The following is a 24,443-nucleotide window of genomic DNA, read 5'->3' as shown; positions in this document are numbered from 1 at the left end:
GTTCCAGCTTATTCTTTCATGCCATGCATCCAGGATATCAGTGCATGTTACAAGAAGTCAACACATGGCAATCCTGTCTACTGTATCTCTTGGAGTACTCCCAGCTCTTTACAGATTGATTGCACAAGCAAGATCTGGTGGCAAGAACTGGAGCAGTGATGATTCTGAGCCTCAAGCTGCTATGTCTGCTCTTTACTCTCTGGTACTTTTGACATCTCTGCAGCCTTTTTCTGTTTTGTTTTCCCATGGCTGGAAAACAATTTCTCTTCCCTTCAACAAATCATCTCCTTCCAATTTCTCTAAATGGCTCACACCTTTTGTCTTTCCTTCCATCACCATCCTCCTCCGTGACATGGTCGGCTCCCTCCATCGTGCCTGATCCTGCCTTGCCTGTTGGCATCTGCATAATCTGTGTTCATGAAAAGCTTATTGGAGAAAGAGATTTGTCTTACATGCTGTTTGTCTAGCATCAAATACACCTCTTGTGCTCTACAAGTAATTAACAGGCAATGGTCAGATGCAGACAAGAGCACACCTGCTTCTGAAGTTTCCAACTACTGCTGTTTCCCTGACAGCTTCTCACAAAAGAATCATCCTGGTATGTGTGGACAGATGTGGCAGAGAGCTAACTGGTGGTGGCACAAACTGCTCTTCAGGGCTGTGAATCTGAGTCATGGTTACAAGGAAAATGTTGAATTTCCCTTGCTGCCTTGCTGTATAGCAGGTCCAAGGTCTTCAGTGGTTGTTTTTTATTACTTCACTGCATTAGACTAAGGGAAAATGCCAGCATTGGTGAATTGCCAAGTCCCCACTGAATTACAATAGCTACTAGAGACACCATCGAGAGTGATTTGAGAAAGAACAGGAACAGGAATATTTGCACATTGAGTCCTTAGCAATGTCAAGCTGGCACTGACCAGGGTCTCTGGTCATAAAAGGCCACAAGGCAGCATGAAGAGACTGGTCTGGTTCTGCCCTGCAAACCTCAGGGCTGTGCCCTGCGGTGGCAGTAGGACTTTAGGGAGATGTGGGAGCAGACTGTGGGCCCCTGTTTTTGGGGCAGCCCTCTGGAAGAGAGCAGCTGGTGGCTGTAGCATGGGGCAGCAGCAGTAGTACCCCTCCAGTGCCCCTGCTCTACCAGCACTGCCCCAGATCCTGAGCAGACACTAAATGGCAGAGAGGCAGGCTTGGGGCCAAGAGCGGTCCTTTCCAGTTTCTAGTGCCTGCCTCAAAGACAAGCCAAGGCAAGTCATGTACGACTTGGGGATACTGCACGTGGCAAGGATAATGTTGGAAGCCTGGCTATTCACGTCTGTGCAGAACAAAAAAAAAAACCCAAGCCCAGACATCTTTCCCTGCCAAGAACCATGCTTTTCTTACCATGTGCCATGCAGGGGGTTGGCTGCTCTGAGAGCTAACCCAGCATCAGCTGCAGAGCTTAATAAGAAGCTGTTTGCTATCACAGCAAGGAACCTGTGCGCCGCTCGAGTTCCTGTCTGATGACAGCTGGACATCAGGCTGGCACAGGGACATGACTGAGTTGTGTGACACTGAGCATCAGTCTCCTCCCACGGAACGAGGTACATGAAGAACGTGATAAATATCAGGGACTGGTGTTTTGGGAGTGGCTTTTCCCCAGCTGAGAATCCCATTATATTGATGTAGCTGCAAGATACATCTGATTTAGCATCGTGCTGTGGAAGCCAGGTATATCATCTCTTTTATGTGAGACATAAGCAAAAGAAACATCTCAGAAGACAACTTGGTGTAAGTATATCCCATGACAGTTGTTCAGAACTGTGCCACAGTGTCACAGGATATTTGGGTTGAATTAGAGTGTGTCTTACATTAGTTGTTATTCTGGGGCCTAGCACTACAAGAGACATGCAGTGGTTCCAACACAAGCAAGGAAAGCTTTCCTGAGCTTCAGACAGCTCTCAATCTGTCAACCCAGCATACTCCTTTTGCTAAAGTGTGTCTGCTCAGCAGCCAAAAGAAAAGCAAAATAGATTTGAGGGGAGGGTGGAGGGAGAAGGGAGAAATGTTATGAAATAAAAGATCAGAGGATCAAGAGCACTTTTGAGGCTCAAACATGCCACACACAAGCTCTGGGCCTGTGGTCAGCCGGAAAACATCAGTTTAAAATTCCACAATAGCCCTGGTATTTAATCCTTCTAATGCAAATTCCCCCCACCCCAGTCCTAGATCGGCACTACTACTGTGGTGGCACAACCCAAGCCTTTAAGCCCTTTTGAAGTATGCAAGAGTCCCTGTTTCTCAGCAGGAGGGCTGGGAAGCTATGTCAACAATGTCAAAAATGTTCCTGTGATTACTGTACCTTTCTGAGCAGAAACCAGGAGAGAAAGCAATTAATGCCTCCTAATCTTGCCCATAAATAAAACTTGCTCTCGTTGAAGCGTCATCTCTCTAGCCCCCTAATTAGGAGGGCTGCCTGTCACTTCCAGTCCAGCACTAGTGGGAGGAAGGACACCCACTATCTCCCTCTGCCCATTACAAGGGTTAGACATAGACTTTTACAAGAGAAGCCGTGCGTCTGAATGCAGTTGCAGGAAGTGCTGTGCACCTCTGTGATAGTCTTCATGGTTTGGCTCCCAAAGCAGCCAGATATTGTAGGACATGGGCTTCGGGGTCCTGGCCAACCCCTGTGCTGAGCTCTAATCCAAGATATATGAAGGGTGAGGCAAGGGGAATGAGCCAGAAGGCACAGGTGTTGACACATGATGGTGATGAGAACTGCAGACCACTCCAAGTCAGACAGAGGGAGAGGCACAATGTGTATTGGCAGATAGTCCAGCCTTATCAACAGGTGAAGTGCATGCCAAATATTTCCACCAGCCTCCCTTATGTAAGCCGGGTGACTTCCTATCAGCATCAGGAGCAAGACCTCAGAGAGCTGGGAGCAGTGCTTACACAGCAGCTCTTGAAGGCATTCAAGTGTGTCTGGATCACAGTCCCTCCAGGTCATTAACATGTAGCTGCTTTGTCCTGAGGTATTCTGGGTGTCTTCCCCATGGGCTGCTCCAAAGCAGGGGGAAAGCCTCTGCTCTTGGATGAAACATCTGCTTTTAGAGACTAGTCTGAGCCAGAGGAGAGCTCAAACTTTGGCTCACAGCCCCAGGTGAAAAGTATATTTGTTAAGACCATGTGTGTGCATAGGGAGGAAAACAAGCATGAGTATACAGGCTGAGATACACCGTACGGGAGGGGCATGGGAAATGCAAAGATGATTGTACCTTCTGAAAGTGTGGACTGACTGCACATAGCTGATGGGATCATGGCACAGGGTAGATAAATATCTCAAGAGAGGGCTAATAAAAAGGGAGTCAGTGGAATGAATGTGGAACAGCAGAATGGATGACAGCGGTGGCATGTGTAGGGTGAGAAGACAGCTGCATACAGACCAGGAATGCTGATGTTTACTTTGCAAGGTCCCTACATATGAGAGGCTTGGTGAGGGGCAAAGACTGAGATGGAGAGGATGGAGAGGAGTCAGTCACAATGACTTTGGTGCCAGTGGAGGTGGCACCTTGGTCCAAGTATCTGCAAGACAGGCCTCACAGCTCTGAGTGGCAGATCAAGGGAGACAAAGAGTCTCACTACCACCTTTTTGCTGAACAGTAACACCAAAATGAGCCACTGAGGCAAAGCCCAGAACCATGCCTGAGACCTGAGCCCACTGGTTTCTCCAGTGCATGCACAGATACATAGAAGCCAGCCCAGATAGGTGACAAGATCTTGAGGCACTGTTTTTTCCGCGCCAAGTGGTGTTGCCAAGCCATTCCTGAGGATGCACGCATCCCTTGCTGAGCTCAAAACATCTTACACGGAGGAGAACAGCTTTACCTGCAGCTTCTGACCAAAAAGCCTGGCCCTCCCTTTGCACACCCTGCAGACCACCAGTGAGGAGCTGTGGGGCCCACCTGCAGCCAAGCAGACAAGCCTGCAGGAAGCGCTGGACCTTTTTAATCTCAGTAACATAAAAAATCCTGCCCCTGATTAAGGGGGGGAGAAGCATTTTGGACCCCATGCTACCCTACAAGGTACTGGGTCGCCAACAGGACTGCTGGCCCTGTGTGAGGCGGGGAGCTGGGGCTCAGGAATTTGTGATACAGCATTTCTCTTCCCTGTTGACTGTGCAGGAGCGTGGTGAAGCCAGGCTTGGCACTACCGTCCCCATCAGCAATTCTGCTAAGAGGAATTTGAGTTTTTATGGCCACTGATAAGATTAAACTCTTTGTTGCAGCTGGCCAGGCAGACGGCTTCGGGCTGCACAAAGCCACTGCTGCAGGGGCAGAGTTAAGGCAGTTTGGTTGCTCTCCTTGGGAATTCCCACACTTGCAAATGTTTGGATTTTGCACTGACTGCAGCCTTAACTCCACGCTTGCTGGTGTGTGAAAGGCCTAGACCTAAGGATGCAAGGGGCACACAGCCCTTCAGAGTGGGCTCCTCTTTGCTGAGCAAAAGACACCTCCGAACCATCACCTGTCTGGTGGTACTCCCCTGGGTACAGCTCCTTCTTCAAGGAATCTTTGTTCCCCATAACCCACCCCTATATTGGAAACTTTGTCTGACGAAGTGGATATTTTCAAATGACCTGTGAGCACTGGGTATCATGTGTGTCCAAAAAACTACTTGTTCTTCTATCCAAAGCCTTAGTTTTTCCATCTCTCTGATTTTGCTGTGAACTGTAACTGTTAATGTAGTAATAAGACGCTGGCAGATGCACCCTGAGAGGCAGAGCACTGATTTACTTCCCTTTGATAGGAAATACCTACCTTGCCCTCACAGTCTGTGAAGCCCATGCTTTTTTTGCTTGAAAATTTAGGAGAAAAAGATACTGTAAATTTAGACTGTGAGTTATCCTTTTCTGAGTCATGCCTTGGATGAAGACTGTGGTTGGGTCAAAGTGGGACAGACGGAAAGGAGAAGTGCTGTGTCAAGCTCCTACACCTTGCTGAGAACTCAGCCCCGGGTGCTCAAGAACCAAGTAGAGCTGGCTGAAGTCCCTCGTGCCCTTTCAGCCTGTGCCAAGGAGGTAAGGTATCCAGAGACCAGTGGGCAACATTGCTTCCATTTTAAGACAGTTATTCATACCAAGCCCAGCCTGTGGCTGCTTTCTGAGATGCTGGCCTGCCCAGCAAGTCATCAGTAAGGTATGTCCGCTTGCACTGCAGCAATCCCTGTTCCTGCCTTCCTGTGTCTTTGGTGACACTTTAGAGAAGCTGCAGGTGAGCTGATAACTTCAGTGTTGTGACCTTCCTGGAGACCACTTCAGAGAGTCAGCAGCAGCAGGTGCATTGGATGAAGGGGATAAAAGAAATGTAATATTAGCAGAGCAAGATGCAAGAAGAGGGGCTGCCCTATGTGAAATATAAAGGTCAGGTATCAGAAGGCCTTTCTTCCAGACATAGGCTGTCCAGAGATGCTGTGGATGCCCCATCCATGGAGACATTCATGGTCAGGTTGGATGGGGCTCTTTGCACCCTGATGTAACTGTAGGTGTCCTTAGTCAGTGCAGAGGAGTTGGATTAGATGACCTTTAAGAGTCTATTCCCACTCAAGTGATTCTATGACTCCTTGGGTCCCATCCCACTTACATAGGGGACAGTTCCATGAAGTTTGAATTCCACATCACTTAAGATGGACATTCTTGGAACCGACGTGAAAAGCAGCATCATGGCTGTGATCTGCCCTCTGCCATGCTGGTACATGCCATCACCCCGTGATGGGACTACTCTGAGACCCAGCTGGGTACTTTCCCATTACGTGTAGTGCTTTCACTAAACAAAGTGCTGGTGCTGACGTTGAGACCTGCAGCTTCCAGAGATGGGGTCACACTACAACTGGGAGGGCTTCGGCAATGTCGTATTTCAGCAGGGCTGCCACCAGCAGAGGTCCTGAAATACCAGTTTTAATTAAAAGCTTTATTTTCTATTATGCTGCACAGCTCATACATGCTGACTGCTGCTTTTCAGCTCACAGGGGCTAAATCCACACTTTAAAAATATGTCATGTGTCAGTCAGATAGCTCATAGGGGTTACGGTACTCACAAACCAGAGCTTGGTTAAGTCAGAGTAGTATACAGAGAACAACTGGAAGAGTGACAGCGGGATAGTGAAAGGTGAATTGGATGGGAAAAAAAAAGAGAAAAGGAGATCTTGGAGGCAAATGGTGAAAGGAAAGCAAAAAAACAAAATTATGCCCATGCCTCCTGCGTCCTGTGAACATGGGGCCATGTAGAAAAGCCCAAGGAGGAGAAAGAAAGAACTGTTATGTTTTCTATGGAAGGGGAAAGCAGACATATAAAAAGTTTATAGACTTACCTGAAAGCTCTCAGAAACTATTGACTGGAAGGGGTTTTCCAGTCCAGACCTCCTCCCAGCTTTTCTGACCAGAAGCTCCCAGCTTCTCCTAAATGTTTTGCAGTCTCTGCTCTCCACCTGGAGCCCAGCTGTGTAAAACCACACTTTCCGGCACAAGACTGGCCCTGTGCACACCCGTGGTGCTTCCTGCCCTTTTTCTCTCCAAAACTGTGACCCCCCAGGGTTATAGAGGTGCCTCCAAGGGTCCCTCACAGTCATGGTGGCTTTCAAGCGATGCATTCCCTCACCACCCCAGGGACACTCATTGGCCCCAGAAGGTTGGAATGTGCACAGGATGGAGTCAGTGATGCCAGACTGGGAGAGCTTGGATAAATTGTGAGTTCCCTGCAAGAGAGTGGCTGTGACCCAGAGAAGGTGTAGCATGGAAGAAGAGGCCGCCAGCTCTGGTTGCCAGCTCATCCTCCTGCTGTTTGGGAGGAAAGGTAGGGCCATGTCGCCTTATCTCCCATCACCTGTAGATGGCTCTTTCATACTCCAGTAAGGCTGGAGCAAAGCTGCCTCAGTCCAGAACTCCTAAAAAGCTGACAGTGATACCACTACTATAGCCTCCAAGAAGGAGGAAAGGGGAGAAAAATGACCTCCCTGTAACCTCCAAAAATATGTTTGGCTCACATGGAAGCAGTAGGAAAGCTTAAGTCCTGTGCCTGCCCTTTCCTCTGACTTCCCACGCCTAAAATGAGCTGTTGCCCTGCTTGCCATGACGACGTCATGGAAGTGGAGCTGTTGGAAGTGACCTCACGCTCTTGCCCTCCTGCCTGACAGGGGTATGGGGCTGGCAGGACACATGACAGCAGGACCTGTGTAACACAAGATGGGAGCTATTCACCCCGACTATATTAAGAACATTTCACAGGCTCCGGCCTCTTGGTTTAGTTTTGCTCACTGGGATCCGATGTCAGTGCTTTTGACACTCCTCTCTCAAACAGCAGTGGAAATTTGTAGGCTCCCTGTGAGACCCAGCACCCACAGGAGTGCCAGAGAGGGCTAAACACAGCACTGCTAATTTTGGAGAGGTTAGGTGATCAGATAAGGAGACATGGGGCAGGGGGAGAAGGAGACAGTCAACAGAGATAATAATGTTAGGCAGGGATTAGGTGGGAAACAGTTGTTGAAGGATCTCACTAGTGGGCTCCAAAAAGAGCAGAGCTATTCAGCAGCCTGAGCTGGCTGCAGAAACCTGCATCTCCTGCAGTGTTCCAACATTGCTTGTAAGCCAGCTCCCAATGCAAGCAGAGCACACTCACCTTTGGTGTCAGATAACCGTGCAGGATCCTGCGTGGATGACCCCTCCATGCAGTGGACTAAATGATCTTTGCCACTGAGAGCGAAGTTCACTTTGCAAGTGACTAGGAAATATTTTAGGATGTTTGCACTCAACACCTACTTGTAACAGTGCTTCTGCTGGAATTTGTATGACAGCCCACAACACTGGTGCAGTGCTCCTCAGCTGAGGAAGGGCAAAGTCATCTGTTTTAGCTTAACCTACTGTTCAGACTGGCTTGCACTACACAGACTAATGTTGCATGGAAACAGATGAAGGGAAGCTCACACTGGCCACCTCACTTAGGCAGCGAGCTCTTGAGGCTCAGACACATAGTCTGCCATTGGAGACTTCTGTGTATTAGCCGGGCACAGGAGTGGTTCCTGTGTGCAAGCATCTCACCACTGTAGGCTGAGGGTGCAGGTCGCACCTCCACCACACAATGCATCAAACTGCTCAGCTGCTGAAGGTAGTAACATCTCTGACAGTATCTCCTGGGAGAGAGGTTTGTAAGCTGCCTGGCTTCTGCCTGGCTCAAATGCCAACTGATCTCATGCTCTGGTTAGGTTAGGAGGCAGCTTTCTTTGAACGAAAGGGGATAGGAGGGGAGAGGGAAACCCTCCTGAGGAGCTCCCACTCTACACAATTCCCAAATGGCCTCCCACTTTCACATGATTTGGGCATTCTGCATGAGGACAAAAGTGAGCTGAGAGAGCTCCGCTGCAGTGTCAGTCGCATGCTTCAGAGACAAAAATAGGTATTGGCTCCATTTCCACGTTCCCTTATCACTAAACCTGTGGCTTCAGCTTGCTGTTGGCCTCCAAACAGGTTGCTGTGCCAAGACTCTGAACTTAAGAAAGAAATAATGTTTAAGAGCTGGGCAGTGATGTTAGTATGTCTCACTGAGCCATCACAGATGGGATGAAACCTCCTGAGACCCTCCCAGGAGGGCTTGGTGGCTGCTAGCACAGAACATGCAATTTCTATTCTGTTGATAGGTGATTACTGTGCAGTCGGAGCTGGGATTCATGGAGCTGCAATTAATGGAGTTGGGAGTCATCTTATTTTGCAGATAACAGATAACTGATGAATGAATGGTAAAGAAGTAAAGAGAAGAGCCGTCTGTCCGAGCACACAATCCCAGTGCTAATCACATCACTGTAGGGTGCTGTTAGATTCTCTACCCGAACCCAAAAATCTTCAGAGAGGAACATTACTTTTCGGTGGAATGGAACAGGAAAGACCATGAAGGGAAAACATATATTCAGATTCGTAGGAAGCTATGAGTTGTACAGCAAAGTTCCATTTTGGTACTTTCTCTAAATCTACTCAGCAACAACTGGAGAAAGTTTGGGATGTTCAATAGCAGAGTGCTGTCTTTTGTGCAGCTGAGAAGGCAAAGCTCCAACAGTCTAATCCTGCAGTCGGCTGACACTTCCCATGTAGTAATTGTCATCCAGAACAGAATGTCATTTTGACTCCTCGTCCTTAAACTCTGACTCATGCAGTGGTCGTTGCCACCTCGCTTCACTCATCAGAGCTGCAGAAGCAAACGTTAGAAGCATAAGACCTTTAAAGATGCAGCCCCTAATTTAGAATGAGGACATACGTTTCTCTGTGATGCAGAACTGGATGTTACCTGTATGACTCCTTTACATAAAGGTCCAGTAACAGAGAGCTCAAATCTAGCCGGGCCTTTCAAGTTGATCCTGCCAATGCTCTTTTCCCTGCTGGAGAAAGGATTGGGACTGGGGTTAGGAAGCCTTTCAGTGGTAGCTTTACTGAGGTCATTTGTTCATACAAAATTGATTAAAAAATCAGTTTTTCTAACTCCAAGAAGGACATAGTGTGAGCTTAGTGCCTTCAGAGAGACAGATATACTCCAAGAGTGACTTAGGCTGAATCTTTTTATTCACACAGTCGCTTCTTTCAAAGAATCTCCTGTTGAAAGGGAGAATATTGCCATCCTTTATTATCAGGTACTCAAATTTTGCAGCCTGGGATTTAAGACATTCTCAAAGGCTATGATACCTGCTTCTGATCCCATGTTCCCACAGGTCCTTTCCCTTAAGCTAGACCTCTGTGCTTCCTGTGGTTTGTTTTTAAATATGCCACATGATAACACTTTCCATTTCTCTGCTACATACAGACACGATAATTTCATCCCAAATCTTCCCACGTGCTTGGCCGCAATGGTGAACTGCAGGTGAAGAATAGCACCAAACAGATGAGTTTGTAGCAGCAGTTCTGGCTGAATGATGTTTGCTGCAGGAGAGCAGACGTGGGGGTGGGCATTTTGGCAGTGCTGCATCGCTGTGCTCAGGGCTATGCAAATGCTCACATACCTACCTGCCTTTTGCTGGCACAAATGTGTTTTTGGTGTGCAGGAAGGCCTGTGTGTAGAAGTTTGTGCATGTGGCAGCAGAACAGCATGTGTGCTTGTCTCAGCTAATGACAGAGAATCGACTTTGATTAAAGCTCTTCTTAACATTTGAGAGCACATTTTCCCGTGTCCATTAAACTGTGGTCAAACATCATCCACATGCTTTGCAATGGTCTCATTAGAAACAAGTCAGAAATGATGAAAGTTTTGAGCTAGAGTGAGGGTGTGTCAGGCCTTTGGATCTGGGTGTGTAAACAAGGGCACAACAGATTTTGTGAGTATAAACTCTGCAGACCTATAAGACTAAACTCCTGTGACATATTTATGTTTCCTCATACACAAATCACATTGACTCTCACACTCCCCTATCACGCGGAGTCACCAGACTTCAAACGGAGTGGAGGAGGCAGCTGGATTCGCTAAACAACATCTTGGGCACTGTGAACGTGTGCCAGATAATAAGGAGAGAATCGCAATTAAAATGTCAAACTGTATCACATTTCCATAACAAAGTCAGAGAGGATTTCCCTCTCTGTGCCTTTCCTTTCTGTTTAACTTGTTTAGGGAGCTGAGGCTGCTCTTTCCATGCTGTGGTTTCCAACCCCTGCAAGACAGACGAAATATATTGTTCTTGCAATATTTGCTTCCTTCATGAGATAATTTGTTGAATACTTGAGCAAAACTGTGTAACAGAAGGAGCCAAAGCTGTCTCTGAAGAAACTATTTAAATCTTCCTGTTCAGCGCGAAGCCTGCTTACAGAGCTCTGCTCTTTGCTCTGTGTGAATAATACCCCCACTTCATTCTCCTCTGGATCCTAGTATGCTTTCCAACTATGCTGCACGCTAACAAGGTAGATAATGTTGATTTGTGCATGCAGCAGCTAAGGAAAATGTTAATGTCAAGTCCAGGGTTAAATAGACACACACCTGATGTTACTGCAAAGCTGCCTTCAACCTTAACACACTGACTCCGGGCAAAAGGCTTGTCCAAAGACTTGGATAAAGAAGGGAAACCATGGGGAACCTCAGGTGTTTGGTAATTATAAGAGCCTCCCTGGACCTAAAAATAAATGTCTCTATCAAATGCCTCTCTCCTGCCCGCCTGGAAATCATGCAGTGACTTGTCAGAGAGGGAAGATCTAGACCCTAAAACAGAAAGAAACATTTCGACACAGGACAAATACCTACTTGGGGTAAAAATGCTTCCCAGACAAATTTTACTGCAAGTACTTGATTGAGTGACCATTGATGTCACGTAGGCTATTAGTGCTATGAGCTTTATCAAATGTTGTTTAGTGCTTGTTATAACATTTGACATGCAACTAGGAACCAAGATGGAGGCTAGTTCCCTAAGCAGCTGGCTCTTATCCCCTTGAAGAATATCTAGCTCTGAGCCAGTTCTTCCCAACCTCCATAAACACATCCCTTGCTTTTATATACTGTAATAAAGGAGACCTTGCTCTGTTTTGCCTGGCTGTGGCTGCCCTGGCCTTGCACAGGCATATCCAGCAGCTGGATGTGAGTTTGAACTCTGGGATTCCTGTGGCAGCACCATCTGTGAAGGAAAGGGTGTGGAAACAGATGCTACCGGATAAGGTCTGAAGCCACCAGAGCTGCCTCCCAGCTAGGAAGCCCCAGACAGCGGCTCGTGTTCCCAGCCATCATGAAGGATTGCTGAGCAGAGTGCAATTGGAAACGAATTAGTGCAGTCTGCCTTCCTCGTGGAACAAAACTGGGAATACATGGTCTAGTGGACAATATTGGTGGCAGCTGGATGGTGGACTAGATGATCTTAGAGGTCTTTTCAAACATAATGATTCCATGACTCCCATGGGAATCTACCCTTGGTAGAGGGCTGCAGAGGCCCTCCAGAGGAATGGCACCTGCACACAGCACCTCCTCTTTCTGGCCTCTCTAAAAACCTTCCCCCACCTGCCACTGGAGGAACAAAGCACCACAGAAGGAGAATGACCTGTTAAAGAAGAGGAACACAGTCTCTGCATACTGTTCGGATGGATATATTGTTGTGGAGAGACTTTTGTGGCATCTTGTGAGACCAGCTGCCCAGCCAAAAAGGAGAGGAAGTGGTTAAAATGGAGGTGGGCTCTTCTGTTCTGCTTTCAGTCTAGTGCTGCAGTGATCTTAGTCTAGAGATCAATAGGCTCTGTGTAAAATAAACTTTAACAGGCATCTCTGCTTCATTCTTACCACCACTTTCTCTGTTTTTCTCCTCATCTTCCCTGAAAACATCAACTCTCTATCTTGCCGTATCTGCTCCGTCTTTTCACTTCTTTCTAGAGCAAATCAGATTCTCCCTCATCTTATGGAGTTTCTCCATTGAGTTCAGGCATCAGTTTATAGAAATTTTTCTTGCAAGGGCCACTTCTGTATAGAATCATAGAATAACTGAAGTTGGAAAGACCACTAAGATCATCTGGTCCAACCACCAATTCATCCCTGCCATGCCCATTAACTGTGTCCCTCAGTGTCACATCCACATATTTCTTGAACACCTCCAGGGATGGTGACTCCACCATGTCCCTGGGCAACCTATTCCAATGTCTCACCACTCCTAAGAAGAAAATTTTCCTAATACCTAACCTGAACCTCCTCTGGCACAATTTAAAGCCGTTATGTAAGGAACAAACTTGATGTGTCTACTGACAGGACCCACAATCATCAGTAAATAGCTGGTGACTGCAGTTTGCATTTCTACCTGCTGCTTCCTCCAGCCCATTAGCTTCAGAGGAGATTTGTAGATGATGGGGTGACAAAACCCCTGTTCCTGGATGATGCACGTTCCCACACTCATGTTTGACCTTTCAGTGATAACTACAGTGATAATTAGCGATAACCACCTCTGGAGTTTCTCAGCAGTCAGCTAGCACGACAGAATATGCTCCTTCAGCAAGACCCAAAGCTCATGCCAGACTTGTCCTTTCTTCTTTGCCCATCTGTGAGACTTCTGACTGCACCTTCCTCCTTTCAAAGCTGGGTCACACCAAAGTCACCTGCTCAGCTTTTGCTGAGCTTTCGCTTGTTGCTGCATCTTCCCATAGCACTCCCAGACAGAACATTTGTTCTGTTGTGTCCTGCAGTATTTTATGAGTCATTTCCATTTTCCTGCATAACTGACACTGGGTTGTGACTGGTTTGGATCCATAAGCATCATAGAGATATGCATCACCCCCTTGTGAGAGTTTCCTCCAACTATTAGCTGCATCCACCTTTTTGGTTGCCTCTGGTCAAGTATTTCTGGACTTTGTTTTCTACATCACTTTGTGCCACATCCCATGCTCTGTCCCTACCCTCAAACAAGCAGTTCCCATTGCACTTGTGCATGGATCTGGGCTCTTTCCACTGAGATGGCCTACAGTCTTGCTCCTCCTTGCTGGTAAAGGAGGAGCTTCCATCACAGAGATACTCAGATCTTCACCACTCTGAGGACCTGAGGTCTTGAACCCATCAGGTCTTGAACCCATATGTGGAGTCTCCTTGATTTTGGCATAATGTTTCGTCACGGAGCCCAAAGTCATACACATAGGTTGGCCAGTGAAACCAGCTATTTTATCATATTGTCAGTACTGTGGCTTTTTTATCATTTTGTTAGTATAGTGGGCAGGGACAAAAGGTTACAACTGCTGGCCTATCTTACCAGTGCAGCACATGGGTGACACCGCAGAACCGTTGCATTTGAATGGGATTGGAATGTCTCATTGTACAGCAGACAACATTTCTGTTCTAACCTTATCCAAATGTGCGCAATTTGGGTTTTGCCATTTTTTTCTAGTCCTGTATATTGGGTACTGTATTGCAAAAATGGAAGGGAAAGAAAAAGGAGCGGGCTGTTTGCCTCAGCAGTGCCCTTCGGCTCTCTGTCCTGCCACACCAGCCAAACCACAGCTGCAGAGCCTCCGCTGTCATTTTGCAGATGGAGAGCACTGATCTCAGTGCTGCCCTCTCTCCCAGCGCCCTTTCTGAAACTAGGCCTGAGCAGTGACATTCCCAAGATGCACAGAGCTAGTGGTGGCAGAGGTGGCAGCTTCATTCTTACATCACTGTGGCTTTGAGGAAGGTGCAAACCAGTGGGGTCCTTGTTCCTTGAGGTATCAAATAAAAGAGGTAAAGAGGTGGAGGCTGTGTTGTTCCCACATGTCTGCAGATACCAGCTCTGCAGCTCAAGGTCACCCAGGGAGACTGGAGGGGATGAGGCGACAGGACCCAGGCCACTGAGGTGCCAGGGCATCGCTGCTGCCACTCTGTGAGTGAAATATTTCCACCATCTGTGCCTCCTTCCTAGAAACAAGGAGGTAACTCCTGCCCTTGCTGCCTGCCAGCCGCTGACTTTGCTCTGCTCTCCTTTCTCTTGGAGTCAGTGCAGGCAAGGATGACTGCTGAGGCCTCCCTGGACTGCACACCAGTCTCCCTGGAGACCTCAGCACTGCTCTGGGCAAAGGCTCAGTTTCCTTGGCTGTGCCCTTAAGAGAGGCCCACGGCTGCTCTGCTCCAGGTGGGACTGCAGAGCCAGGATCTCTGGAGCAGTCTGGCTAGAGCACACCTTTGCACCCAGCCAGGGCAGGCTGTCAGGAGACGCACGGCCCCAGCACCCAGCACTTGGCTCTTTCCTCTTCTCAGTACGAACCTCAGCTCCTCAGCTGCAATCGTGTCCCTACAGTTCTGTAATACTGCTCAAAATGCCTCCTTTTAGGAAAAAGAAAAAAGAAAAAGAGGCAGAGAGAAAGAATATCCCTCTTGTTTACTTCATTCTTCAGCAGGTAACCTTGTGATTCTGTGCTATTTTGGTGCTGACATTCCTGGGAGCTTACCGTAATAAGAAGCAAACACCACAAACTAAAATAACAGCGTGAACTGAAGTGCAAGTCCTGGATTCCCACCTAGAAATTGACTCATCTCCGAGGGCCATTGGCTTTAGGATTCAGGGTGACCGGTGAGGAATTAGCAGGCTGCTAGCAAGGAAAAGATGGATGAGTGAGTTTCGAACAGTCCAAAACGCTGATTTGCATGCGCCATTCCTCTCTGTGTTGGCCCTCTTAGCCTGACACTAAAAGAAGTTTTTTACAGTAAGGGCTGTAAGGCACTGGTACAGGTTGCCTAGAGAGGTGGTGGAAACCCTGTCTATGGAGACTCTCAAGGTCAGGCTGGACAGGGCTCTGTTCATCACAGGGGAGTTGGACCATATGGCCTTTAGGGGCCTCTTCCAGCTCAAATGATGCCATGATTCTACGTATCTACGGTAAGCGTGCTACAGTGCAAGGCTGCACGCTTTGCCCAAAAGCACAATCATGTCATGCAGTTTTTAAACCTCCCGTATTTGTGTGATGTCATCTTTAGCCACACTGCAGCAATCAATTCAGTTACATGGCTGGTATTGTGTAGTGGCAGGGTGTGAAAATACCAAGCAAACACATATAAACAGCAGGCAAATGAGCACGTGACAAAGGGACACAGCCCTCCAGTGGGCCCAGGAGACCTTATGTCTCACCTGATCCACCAGCAGTTGTCACCCAGCCACCACCCGCCTACCTCCAGACCCTCAACAGCATGTGCTTATTAGCATGTGCTGTTATGGCACTGCTCTCCATTCAGACCTATGGGACAATGCACTTCAGTAGGGTTGGCTAGATTATAACCTGTCTGCAGCCTCTTAGCCTGTCAGCCAATACCAGGATGCTGATTTGGGAGGGGGGAGTCCCCGCATGGGGTTTTCTATTGTAAAAAAACCCCACTTGATATTTCAAAACTCTGACATGCTTTTAGGGAAAGGAAGGCACATGTGGAGCTCCACGACAGTGGACTGAGCACAAAGTGGAGGTAGACTCTCTCCTTGGCCATCCTGGAAAACGCAACACAGCATCCAGCCTCTCCCCCTGCTGCGTCTCCTGCGATCCTGTTATATAATGCAACTCGAGCCGCCAAAGGACTCTGCCTGAATTCATCTGATTAAATTATTAGCCTCATGTCCTGGCAAATATTTCTCCAGGCTGCCTCACAAGCTAGATAAATCTAGTGCCAGGTTTTGGGTATCGGAGCAACAGGAAAACATTACCTGCTTTGGAGTGTTCGCTGCTGCACCGGAAGAGCTCTAAGTCCGTGGGAGCACGAGAGATGCATGTTGCTGCTGCCTGTCACCACACTGCAGCCAGCCAACTGCAATGTCACGTGTCCCCAAGGCTGCAGGGACCTAGGTCATGCACAGGGATGTGAGACCCTGCACTCCCCAGGACATAGCAGGCATGTCTTGCATTAAGAACTGCCTCTCGGGCACTTGTTGCAGCTTCAAAAAATTAGGGCTGGGCAGACTGCGCAAAGATGACTTCAACCTCTGTGTGTCAGCGGGGATAGATCCATGTCTACAAGTTTTATCTGGTACTAAATAACCTTTAGAAAGAAGCAGCAGAGGCTAATATGATTGCTACTGATCTGCTCCAAGTGTGACAGTGCTGCAGTGCAGCTGGATACATCCCAAAGGCAGGAAGTACGTCTTCTGACTAAGATACCTGGAGGTTTGCCTGTGATGAGTTCCATATTCATTCCACTTACTGTAAGTGAACTGAACTGGGACAGATGTGCTGTTTTGTAAAAGGTTTTCCAGCTCCCAAGTAACCCAGTGACTGAGTACACAGGATGATCAGTGTTACAAGCGCTGCTTATGCTCTACCCTGGTGCACTGCCAGGATCCCACACAGATCAACCTGACCTAGCCAGAGAAATCATTGAGAAATAAGAGTGAGAGGGAGGGAGGGAGGGAGCAAGGAGAAATCCCCAAATCCCCAGAAACACAATGTTAAACCCTCCCACCTGATCTGTAAAGCAAAAGCCAGCCCAGACCAAATATAAACCAAGGCTGCACAGCCAAAACAACCAGACTACGGAAGGTCAGACAATCTCAAATGTGCATATCGCAGCAGGCAGACATGCCTGCAACCAGCTCACAGCATGGAGGAGTAATGCTATCTCCCTGCACCATCTCCCTGCACATTCTCGCAGACTCTGGTCTGCTTGGAAGCCATAAGGATGGTTAGCCTGGAGTAAGCCTGGTGGCTGGCAGCTGCCATCCTGTGCCTGGCAGCAGCAATCTCAGAGGCATCACCTGCTCTGTTCCTCCCTGTCCACACCTGGGTGCCATTGCAGTATGTGGGACCAGTGACAGAAGGAAGGAAACCCCCCAGCAGATTTACACCCAAAGCAGGAGGACTGAAGCACTGGACAATTTTAAAGTCAATGCTGAGTTCTTACTCACATAACACGCCTGATCCCTCTTAATGTTAGTAAGATGATAGTAAAGCCTGCCATAGCAAATTGCCCCAGCACTGCCGAAAGTCTTTTCTTGTATTCAAGTGTTTCTGTTTACTAGTTTTTTTTCTCATAAATCCTAGGGAAAGTTGTCACTTTTCCACACTGGCAGGAAGAAAGGCAAACCATATTTCTAATGGAGAAGTTGAACAGTTCCCAGGGTGGCTGGACTTGCAATATATTCCTGCTTTGTAAAGATGGGATCATTTGTCCTGGTACTGTCAAAGGGTTTCTAACACCTTATGAAGTACCAATATGGGCAGTAAGTTCAAGAGTTTAGCAGTCATTGCTGGTTTCAGCTTCAGTTTAGACCTCAGTGGAAGAGTCCTTCTAGAGATGTGATCCCCAATGATGCTACTCAATAAACTGAACACATTCTCATCCCAAGTCTCCCAGGCAGCTGTTGATGCTTCTCCTATGGAAACTGTTAGACCAACTGGCGATAGTCTTTCAAATGGCCTTCAGGCTGCAAGGAGTCTATCTTTCTCTGACTCCACTTCTGACAGTCTTTCTGCTACACGAAGAATCTGTATATATTAAACATAGCCTTGAAAACACGGCTGAGAGGCTGGGCCCCTGAGGCCATCATGTCTAGATGTTCCGTCAGTTCTGTACTCCCCACCTGGGTGGGACTTCAGAAGAATTGCAACAGCTGGAAATTGCTCTCTCTTCAGACACAGTTTTATCTTTCCTATGTTTTTGGATTCCAGTACCATCATGAAAGACTTCAGCGGCCCATACAAAAGGGAGGATGAAGGCTGGAGATCTTCATTTGAACTCCATTCTTTGCCAACCCAGTTGAATCTCTCAGATGTTCTTCACCAGATAATGCACATCCCTTTAATTTTGTGCAAAGATGTTTAGCCTGTGGTGTTTAGTTATATGTTATCCTTACCATGACAACACTGAAGGGAGTGTCCCTCATATAATGATAACCCCTGCATATCTTTTCAGAAACACTGAGGTTTTCCACCTTGATTTCCTGTACAAATGCCTGCCCAGAGCTTACTCTGCGCCACAGTAAAAACATGTGGGACCACTACAGCACAGCTGCGTTTTAGAAAATCATCCTTCAGACCCAAGATGCACAGCCTATGCTCTTCCTGTCTTGGCCAAAGACCAGGTGGCCACCCAAGAGAAAGCAGACAGGTTTACTAAGGCATTCTGCAACTTCTCAGAGAGGATACTACCTAGCTGTCCAACAGGACTCTCACAAAGAAACCTCTCTCCTGACACCTCCCCTATCCCTCTGTGTCCTGCATGCACACAACCCTTGATATCAGGTGGCTGCAAGTCTTGATGTGTGATGGATATTTGTCTTCCCATAGGATGATTATGAAATTCTAGCCACGGATATTTGTTAAGGTCTTTATGATGAGACTTTGCTAAACCTTTATCCACCATCTGTTTGAATCCATCACAATAGAATCACAAAATCATTAATGTTGGAAATACCTCTAAGACCATCTGGTCCAACCATCAGCCCATCCCCACCATGCCCACTGACCATGTCCCTCAGTGCCACATCCATGTGGTTCCTGAACACCTCCAGGGATGGTGACAGCACCACCTCCCTGGGCAGCCTTTGCCACTGCCTCACCACTCTTTCTGAGAATAAATTTTTCCTAACACCCAAACTGAATCTCCCCTGGTGCAACTTGAGGACCTCTTGTCATATGACTGTTACCTGGGAGTGGAGGCTGACTTCCACCTCACCACAACCTCCTTTCAGGGAGTTGTAGAGAGCGATAGGGTCTCCTCTGGACATCCTCTTCTCCAGACAGAATAATCGCAGTTCCCTCAGCCATTCCCTGTAGGACTTGTGCTCCAGACCCTTCCCTGTAAAGCTCTTGAAACAAAGGAGAAAGTGCTAACATGCTGCTGTTCTTGGAGGCTGTGTTCACATGGGATGAAGGACTAAGGAGGTTTGTTCACGTAGGATGGTAAGCTGAGATGCAGGAGGTGTCAAGCATGTTTTGGGAAATCAGCATACCAGACACCTGAAAGTGCACTGGCAAATCCTCTGCCTGGTGCTTGGGTGATCAGCTTGCAACTAAGTCAACTTGTATAATATTTGCTTGTATAATATTTCTCCAGTTGCTGTTGGTGCTGAAATAAGGTGATGCTCAAGAATCACTTCGTTTATTTAAAAGTGCAGTGGGTGAAAAGAAGCTTCTCTACCTTTAATGGCAGCTGATGAAAACTGAAGCCTCAAGGCAAACACCACTTCTGGACTGTGGAAGGGTTATAACTTGTTTTTTTTGAGGACAAGTTTGCTTGCTTTATAGCACAACTCAGTGTGGATGTTTCTGAACAGCTTACAGGCAGTGAATTGAAATAATGTAACTCAAAAGTGGAAATGCAACATGACCTCAAATACACCCCAGGTGACAATGCAAGCAGAAGCAAATAGAAGTAAAAGCATTGATAAAAAGTATCTTTTACCACATTTGTACACTGTATATGCAGGTAGGGCCCTGCACTTGCTCTGGAACAATAACCATAACGTGAGAAAAGGTAAAATAGGCGTGCCACAGTACAGGGAGAGGGTGTGAGGAGCCTGCACTCGACAAGGATCTCTGTCTTAGCCAGCAGGAACTCTTCCAAAGGGATGGCTTAAGTCCATGCCATTACTTTATGCTTTGCAAATATTTGCCTTTGAAAGTGACAGTATTTGTCGGTACTTGCAATTTTCTTTGACAACTGCTACCAGTAGCTTTCCATAGCAAAACAAACTGGGGAAATGTAATTTCCTGAGGAAATTTCCATGAAAACATTGCAGGTAGAACCTGGCTAACTTAGCCAGGCTAATTTAAAGAAATGTTACCTTTCATACCATAAAAATGGCTTGCTTCAGTGAAATTCTCTTCCGCCTAGGAAGTTTGACTTCCTTTTTTTTTTTTTTTTTGTGCTAAAAATATGGCAAGGGAAAAATAAAACAACAGAGAAAGGTTCTGTTTTGTGAAAATACCACCCAAAAATACAATTGCACTCATTCATCCCCCAGAAGGGCAGCAGTGAGAATGGGCTTCCTTCCCATAACCACCATGTGGAACCAAGGAGTGGGGAGGTAAACCTGTCAGGAAAAGAGAGTTGTGATATGCACTCTTTCCTTTATTTGAAAGGATAAATAGAGAGCTGGGATACTGCTAGCTTTTGCCAGTTGGAAAGTGCCAAGAACTTTTCAGGAGCTTTAAAATTGGCAACTATGACCAAAACATTCAAAATGACATTTGGAGATCATTAGAGTAAAAGCAAGAAGAAAGACCATAATGAATGATGACCTAGCTAATGGGCTTAATGTACTGAATAAATAAAAGAACAAATAGGCACAGAACAAAACCTGGTGTGTCTCTCATATTGCAGCTGAAAAGCTTGGTTCTGTACTAATCCAAGTAATTACACTAAGGTCAGAGAGAAACAGCCTTTTGCAAGGTATTAAGCTGACAGATTTGAAGATGAGAGATGGGCAGACAGGGCTGCATTGCAAATGTACATGTCTCCAGGCATCACAAGAGCATTACCCTGGGTTTTCAGATTTTGCATTATAGTTTCCTCTCACCAGAGGATGGATTCTCTGGAGAAAACTGGGTGATTCACTCCCAAAGTGGAGCTGCTTCACCCCTCTCACTGCAACGTCAGCTATAGCAGGTTGCTCAGGGCCGTGTCCAGATGTGTTTTGAACATCTCCCATGATGAATGGAAACTCCATAATCTCTTTGATCTACCTGTTTCCATCTCTCCCTCTGATGAATCCAGTCCTTTTCAGCCCCAGGCTTGCAAGCCTCATCACTGACAATCATTAAACTAAGGCTGCTCTGATGCCTATGATACATCAAGAGAAGACCGAGGACCCAAATGCAAATCAGTGCCAAGTCCCCATCTCTATAAAGTCAAGCAAGAGTGCAGATTGCCCCTCAGCATGGGAGCTGAGCCCATGCATGTCCCGATGAGAGAAAGCCTGGCGCTTCCAAAGATTTCATCGCCTCAAGGCCACCACAGCAGGAGCTGACGTAAGGCTGTAACCTTGGCAGGGTGGAGAGGGGGAGAGCAGCGTTTCCACTTTGTGGAATAAATAATACCCAAGGCTTCCCTGATAAGAGGGGCTGTATCAATAGACAACTTTATTCAGAAGGTTAATGAATTGATCTGATCATTCCTGAGATCATCTATTAGTGTGGTGCTTGCTCATGAAAGGGGGCTGCCCCCGAGCATACGCTGCACATCATTGAATCGACTGTGCAAAGAAAGACAGACACACTCTGATAGAAAAGGAGCCTGGAGCAAAGCCTGACACCGAACAGCTGGACAGCAGCACTCATAATGGAAGGCACGTTGTGAAGGCTGTGTTATCCAAATAAATCAGCAGAGGAGATTTAGGGAGATGAGAGGGACATGTGGTGAAGATGTAAGAGCTACCATCTTATTCTCTCTCAAAATAGGCCATAAATATTCCATGGGACCCTTTGTGACAGCAAAGCATTCTGAGCCTGATTTTTATCCAGAATGAAGACACAATATGAGAGCGGTGGCCTGGAGGGAAATGCCTGCAGTCGGAGCCCTGGCTCTACCTCACGCCATGGTGGGATTTCCCACCCCACGGCCCATACACCAAGGGGAAGCACCCCACAATGTGTGACTGATGGCCACCAGTGCTCACCAGCACCTGCCTCGCAAAATCCCCCATCCCACCTGGCACTAATTGGCATCCTCGTTAGGAGGCTTATCAAAGAAAGCTGGGCAAGGTCATAATGGCTGAATTATCTCCTTGTTCCTGGAAGTGACCCTGCTGAGCAGAGGCTGAGGCAACTTGACAGGTCACTGTAGTGGAAGCCAGCACTCCAGGACTGTGATCCCTTTCTTCACTGCAAGCATAGTACAAGAAAGAGAGCAGGCTTGCTGCTGTGATAGACTGTAAGGAAGCAGTTAGCCTGTGGTTTAGTAGGACTGGTTATGTTGTGTTATTTACTGGTGTCACTGATAAGCACGTGAGAGGTTATAACAATGGCCTGTCTGAACTGCATCAGGGTCGTAGAAGTTATCTAACGTGTTCACATCTACTTTTTCTTTGGGCTGGACACAATTGGTCACACGGATGTAGAAAAATGCACTTCCAGTACACACCTGGGAACTTCAGGCTTCTTCAGGCTGCAAGGTAGGGTTTCAGTGTGGGCAGTCCTCATTTTTCAGTTGTTCTGACAGCCCATGTTTTGCTTTGGGAGCACCAATGATATACATTAGAGCTTGACTGAATACAGCCTCATCTCTACTCATGAGCACTTTATCTAAACCTGAATTCCTATAATATTTGCTCCTGTTTAAACTGCTTATATGTAGCTATGGTAGTCATTTGCACCAAAGTTGGAAGTTTCATCTCCCCTCTCAGCTACTGCAATCCATGCTGCTGTAGGACACTGGATCAATCCAGGGCTGTGGGTTTGTTCGGTCCTCCTCCCATGACTCTCAGACTGGAAGCCCCATTGCTTGGTGTGAAAGCCTCATTGTCCAGGTCATTTATAGAACAGAATGGGCATGGAGAATCCATCCGATGGTATTCTGCTCAACAGCAGCAGATCTGACAAAACCCTCAGCAGTGTCAGCTGGGGCTAGATAAAAGCACCTGGTAAGCTCATCAGCCATAGGGTCGTAAGGTCAAGGAGGAGATAATCCCTCTGAGCCTTGTCAATGGAACAAGCTTATTTCCAAGCTCTCCCATTCAGTGATGGGGTCATATCTCCAACAACACTAGTGAGGAAGAGTATTCCCACTTATCCTCACAGCCCAGTGCTTCTTGATATTACGTTTTGGCTCATCCCATAGGATGCCCACCCAAAGGAGCTGTGTCCTGCTTTTGAGAAATTTATCATCTCCAATGAAGTCTTCAAAAGAGAGCGTGCCACATGAAAGCAAGAATATCGCTGACTCCCGTTGGAGTCACACAGAACAGCAAACAGGGAGCAGCGTGTCCCACTACATCTTCCTGCCTTCAGGGCCAGTCTTCCTCAGAGGGCAGGTCTGAGATATGCCAGCTTATGAAATATAATCGGGGCATTTCTATGCTGTCCCTGTCATGCAGCCTTGAATTCAGGGACGTCTTGAATTCTGTGCTCGATTTGCCCTGCTTTGATGTCTCATGGTGGGGGCGTTGATTAGAACAGCGAAAGTAATTGCAGCTGCCCTTTGGTTTAGAGTGTTAATCATCCCTCCAGCCAGTTTAATGCATTGCTTCCACAGATCTTCCTCCTCCTCTGCAAAGTGCAGTGCTTCTGGTTACAAAGATTTCCAAAGTGTAAAATAAAAACCTCTGAGTGGCATTGGCTTCGTGAAGGGGTGCAGCATCCCTTGCATGCCTGATCAAAAGAACTGCGGAGTACGCTATACTCAGAGATGTCTCTTGAGGGATCTTATGTCACTGTGGTTGAGGAAAAAGGTGGGGATGGCATCGGGATCTCCTACTGTAGTTCAGGCAAGCATAAGCAAAGAAGGGCTGTCCTTCCTGTAAATTCTAATTTTTCCACCTAGTTTCAGGTCACCTCCATCTTCCTGGGTGTACTGACTGCGGTCAGTCAGGAGCCTTGGATTCTGCAGCAAAATCCTCCTGCAAAAGGCTGTAAATCATTTGCCTTTGTTACCTGCAATTCTACAGGCATCAGATACAGCTTTTCCTGCTAAAGCAGGCTGTGCTGTTCTGAGGGCCTCTTGCTCTGTTTCTCACTGGGAATCAGGTAGGTATGGGAGAGACTGTATTTGTATCATGTCTGGAGAGGCATGAAGAAATGATTTTTAGCTTGGCAGCCTCATTGGAAAATGATTTAGATTCAGAGGAAAACAAATGTAAATTTTTGGGGGTTTAAGTCACGGGGGAGTGGGGAATCAGTCTCATTGTTTTCAGCTGACAAAATGTTCCATCTGATCCAAAATGAAAGGCTGAGCTATGGATGCACACAAACAAAAGCAAAGAGGGGGGGGGATTATGTAACTGCAGGCAGAAGGAACAGTAATTGCTATCCCCGTCTTTTGTATCTTATGAAAGGGGCAAAAAGAAAAACCCATCTCCAAAAGCCTTGTGGTCTGGTCAAG

General features: G+C 47.1%; 1 long non-coding RNA gene across 1 annotated transcript; it reads right to left on the bottom strand.

The window, feature by feature from the left end:
- Positions 1–8,350: 8,350 nt before the first annotated feature.
- Positions 8,351–16,278, bottom strand: LOC122194134. The gene is made up of 3 exons (XR_006183051.1): positions 16,117–16,278; positions 9,306–9,396; positions 8,351–9,206 (listed from the first exon to the last, which is right to left on the bottom strand). It is a non-coding gene; the product is annotated as an uncharacterized LOC122194134 (long non-coding RNA).
- Positions 16,279–24,443: the final 8,165 nt, after the last annotated feature.

The sequence above is a fragment of the Lagopus leucura genome, unplaced genomic scaffold (assembly GCF_019238085.1).
Source record: "Lagopus leucura isolate 7727_CA_CO unplaced genomic scaffold, USGS_WTPT01 Super-Scaffold_73, whole genome shotgun sequence".
NCBI classification, from domain to species: Eukaryota; Metazoa; Chordata; class Aves; order Galliformes; family Phasianidae; genus Lagopus; species Lagopus leucura.
The sequence above is the reverse complement of the archived record's forward strand: the minus strand, read 5'-3'. Positions and strand labels throughout refer to the sequence as shown.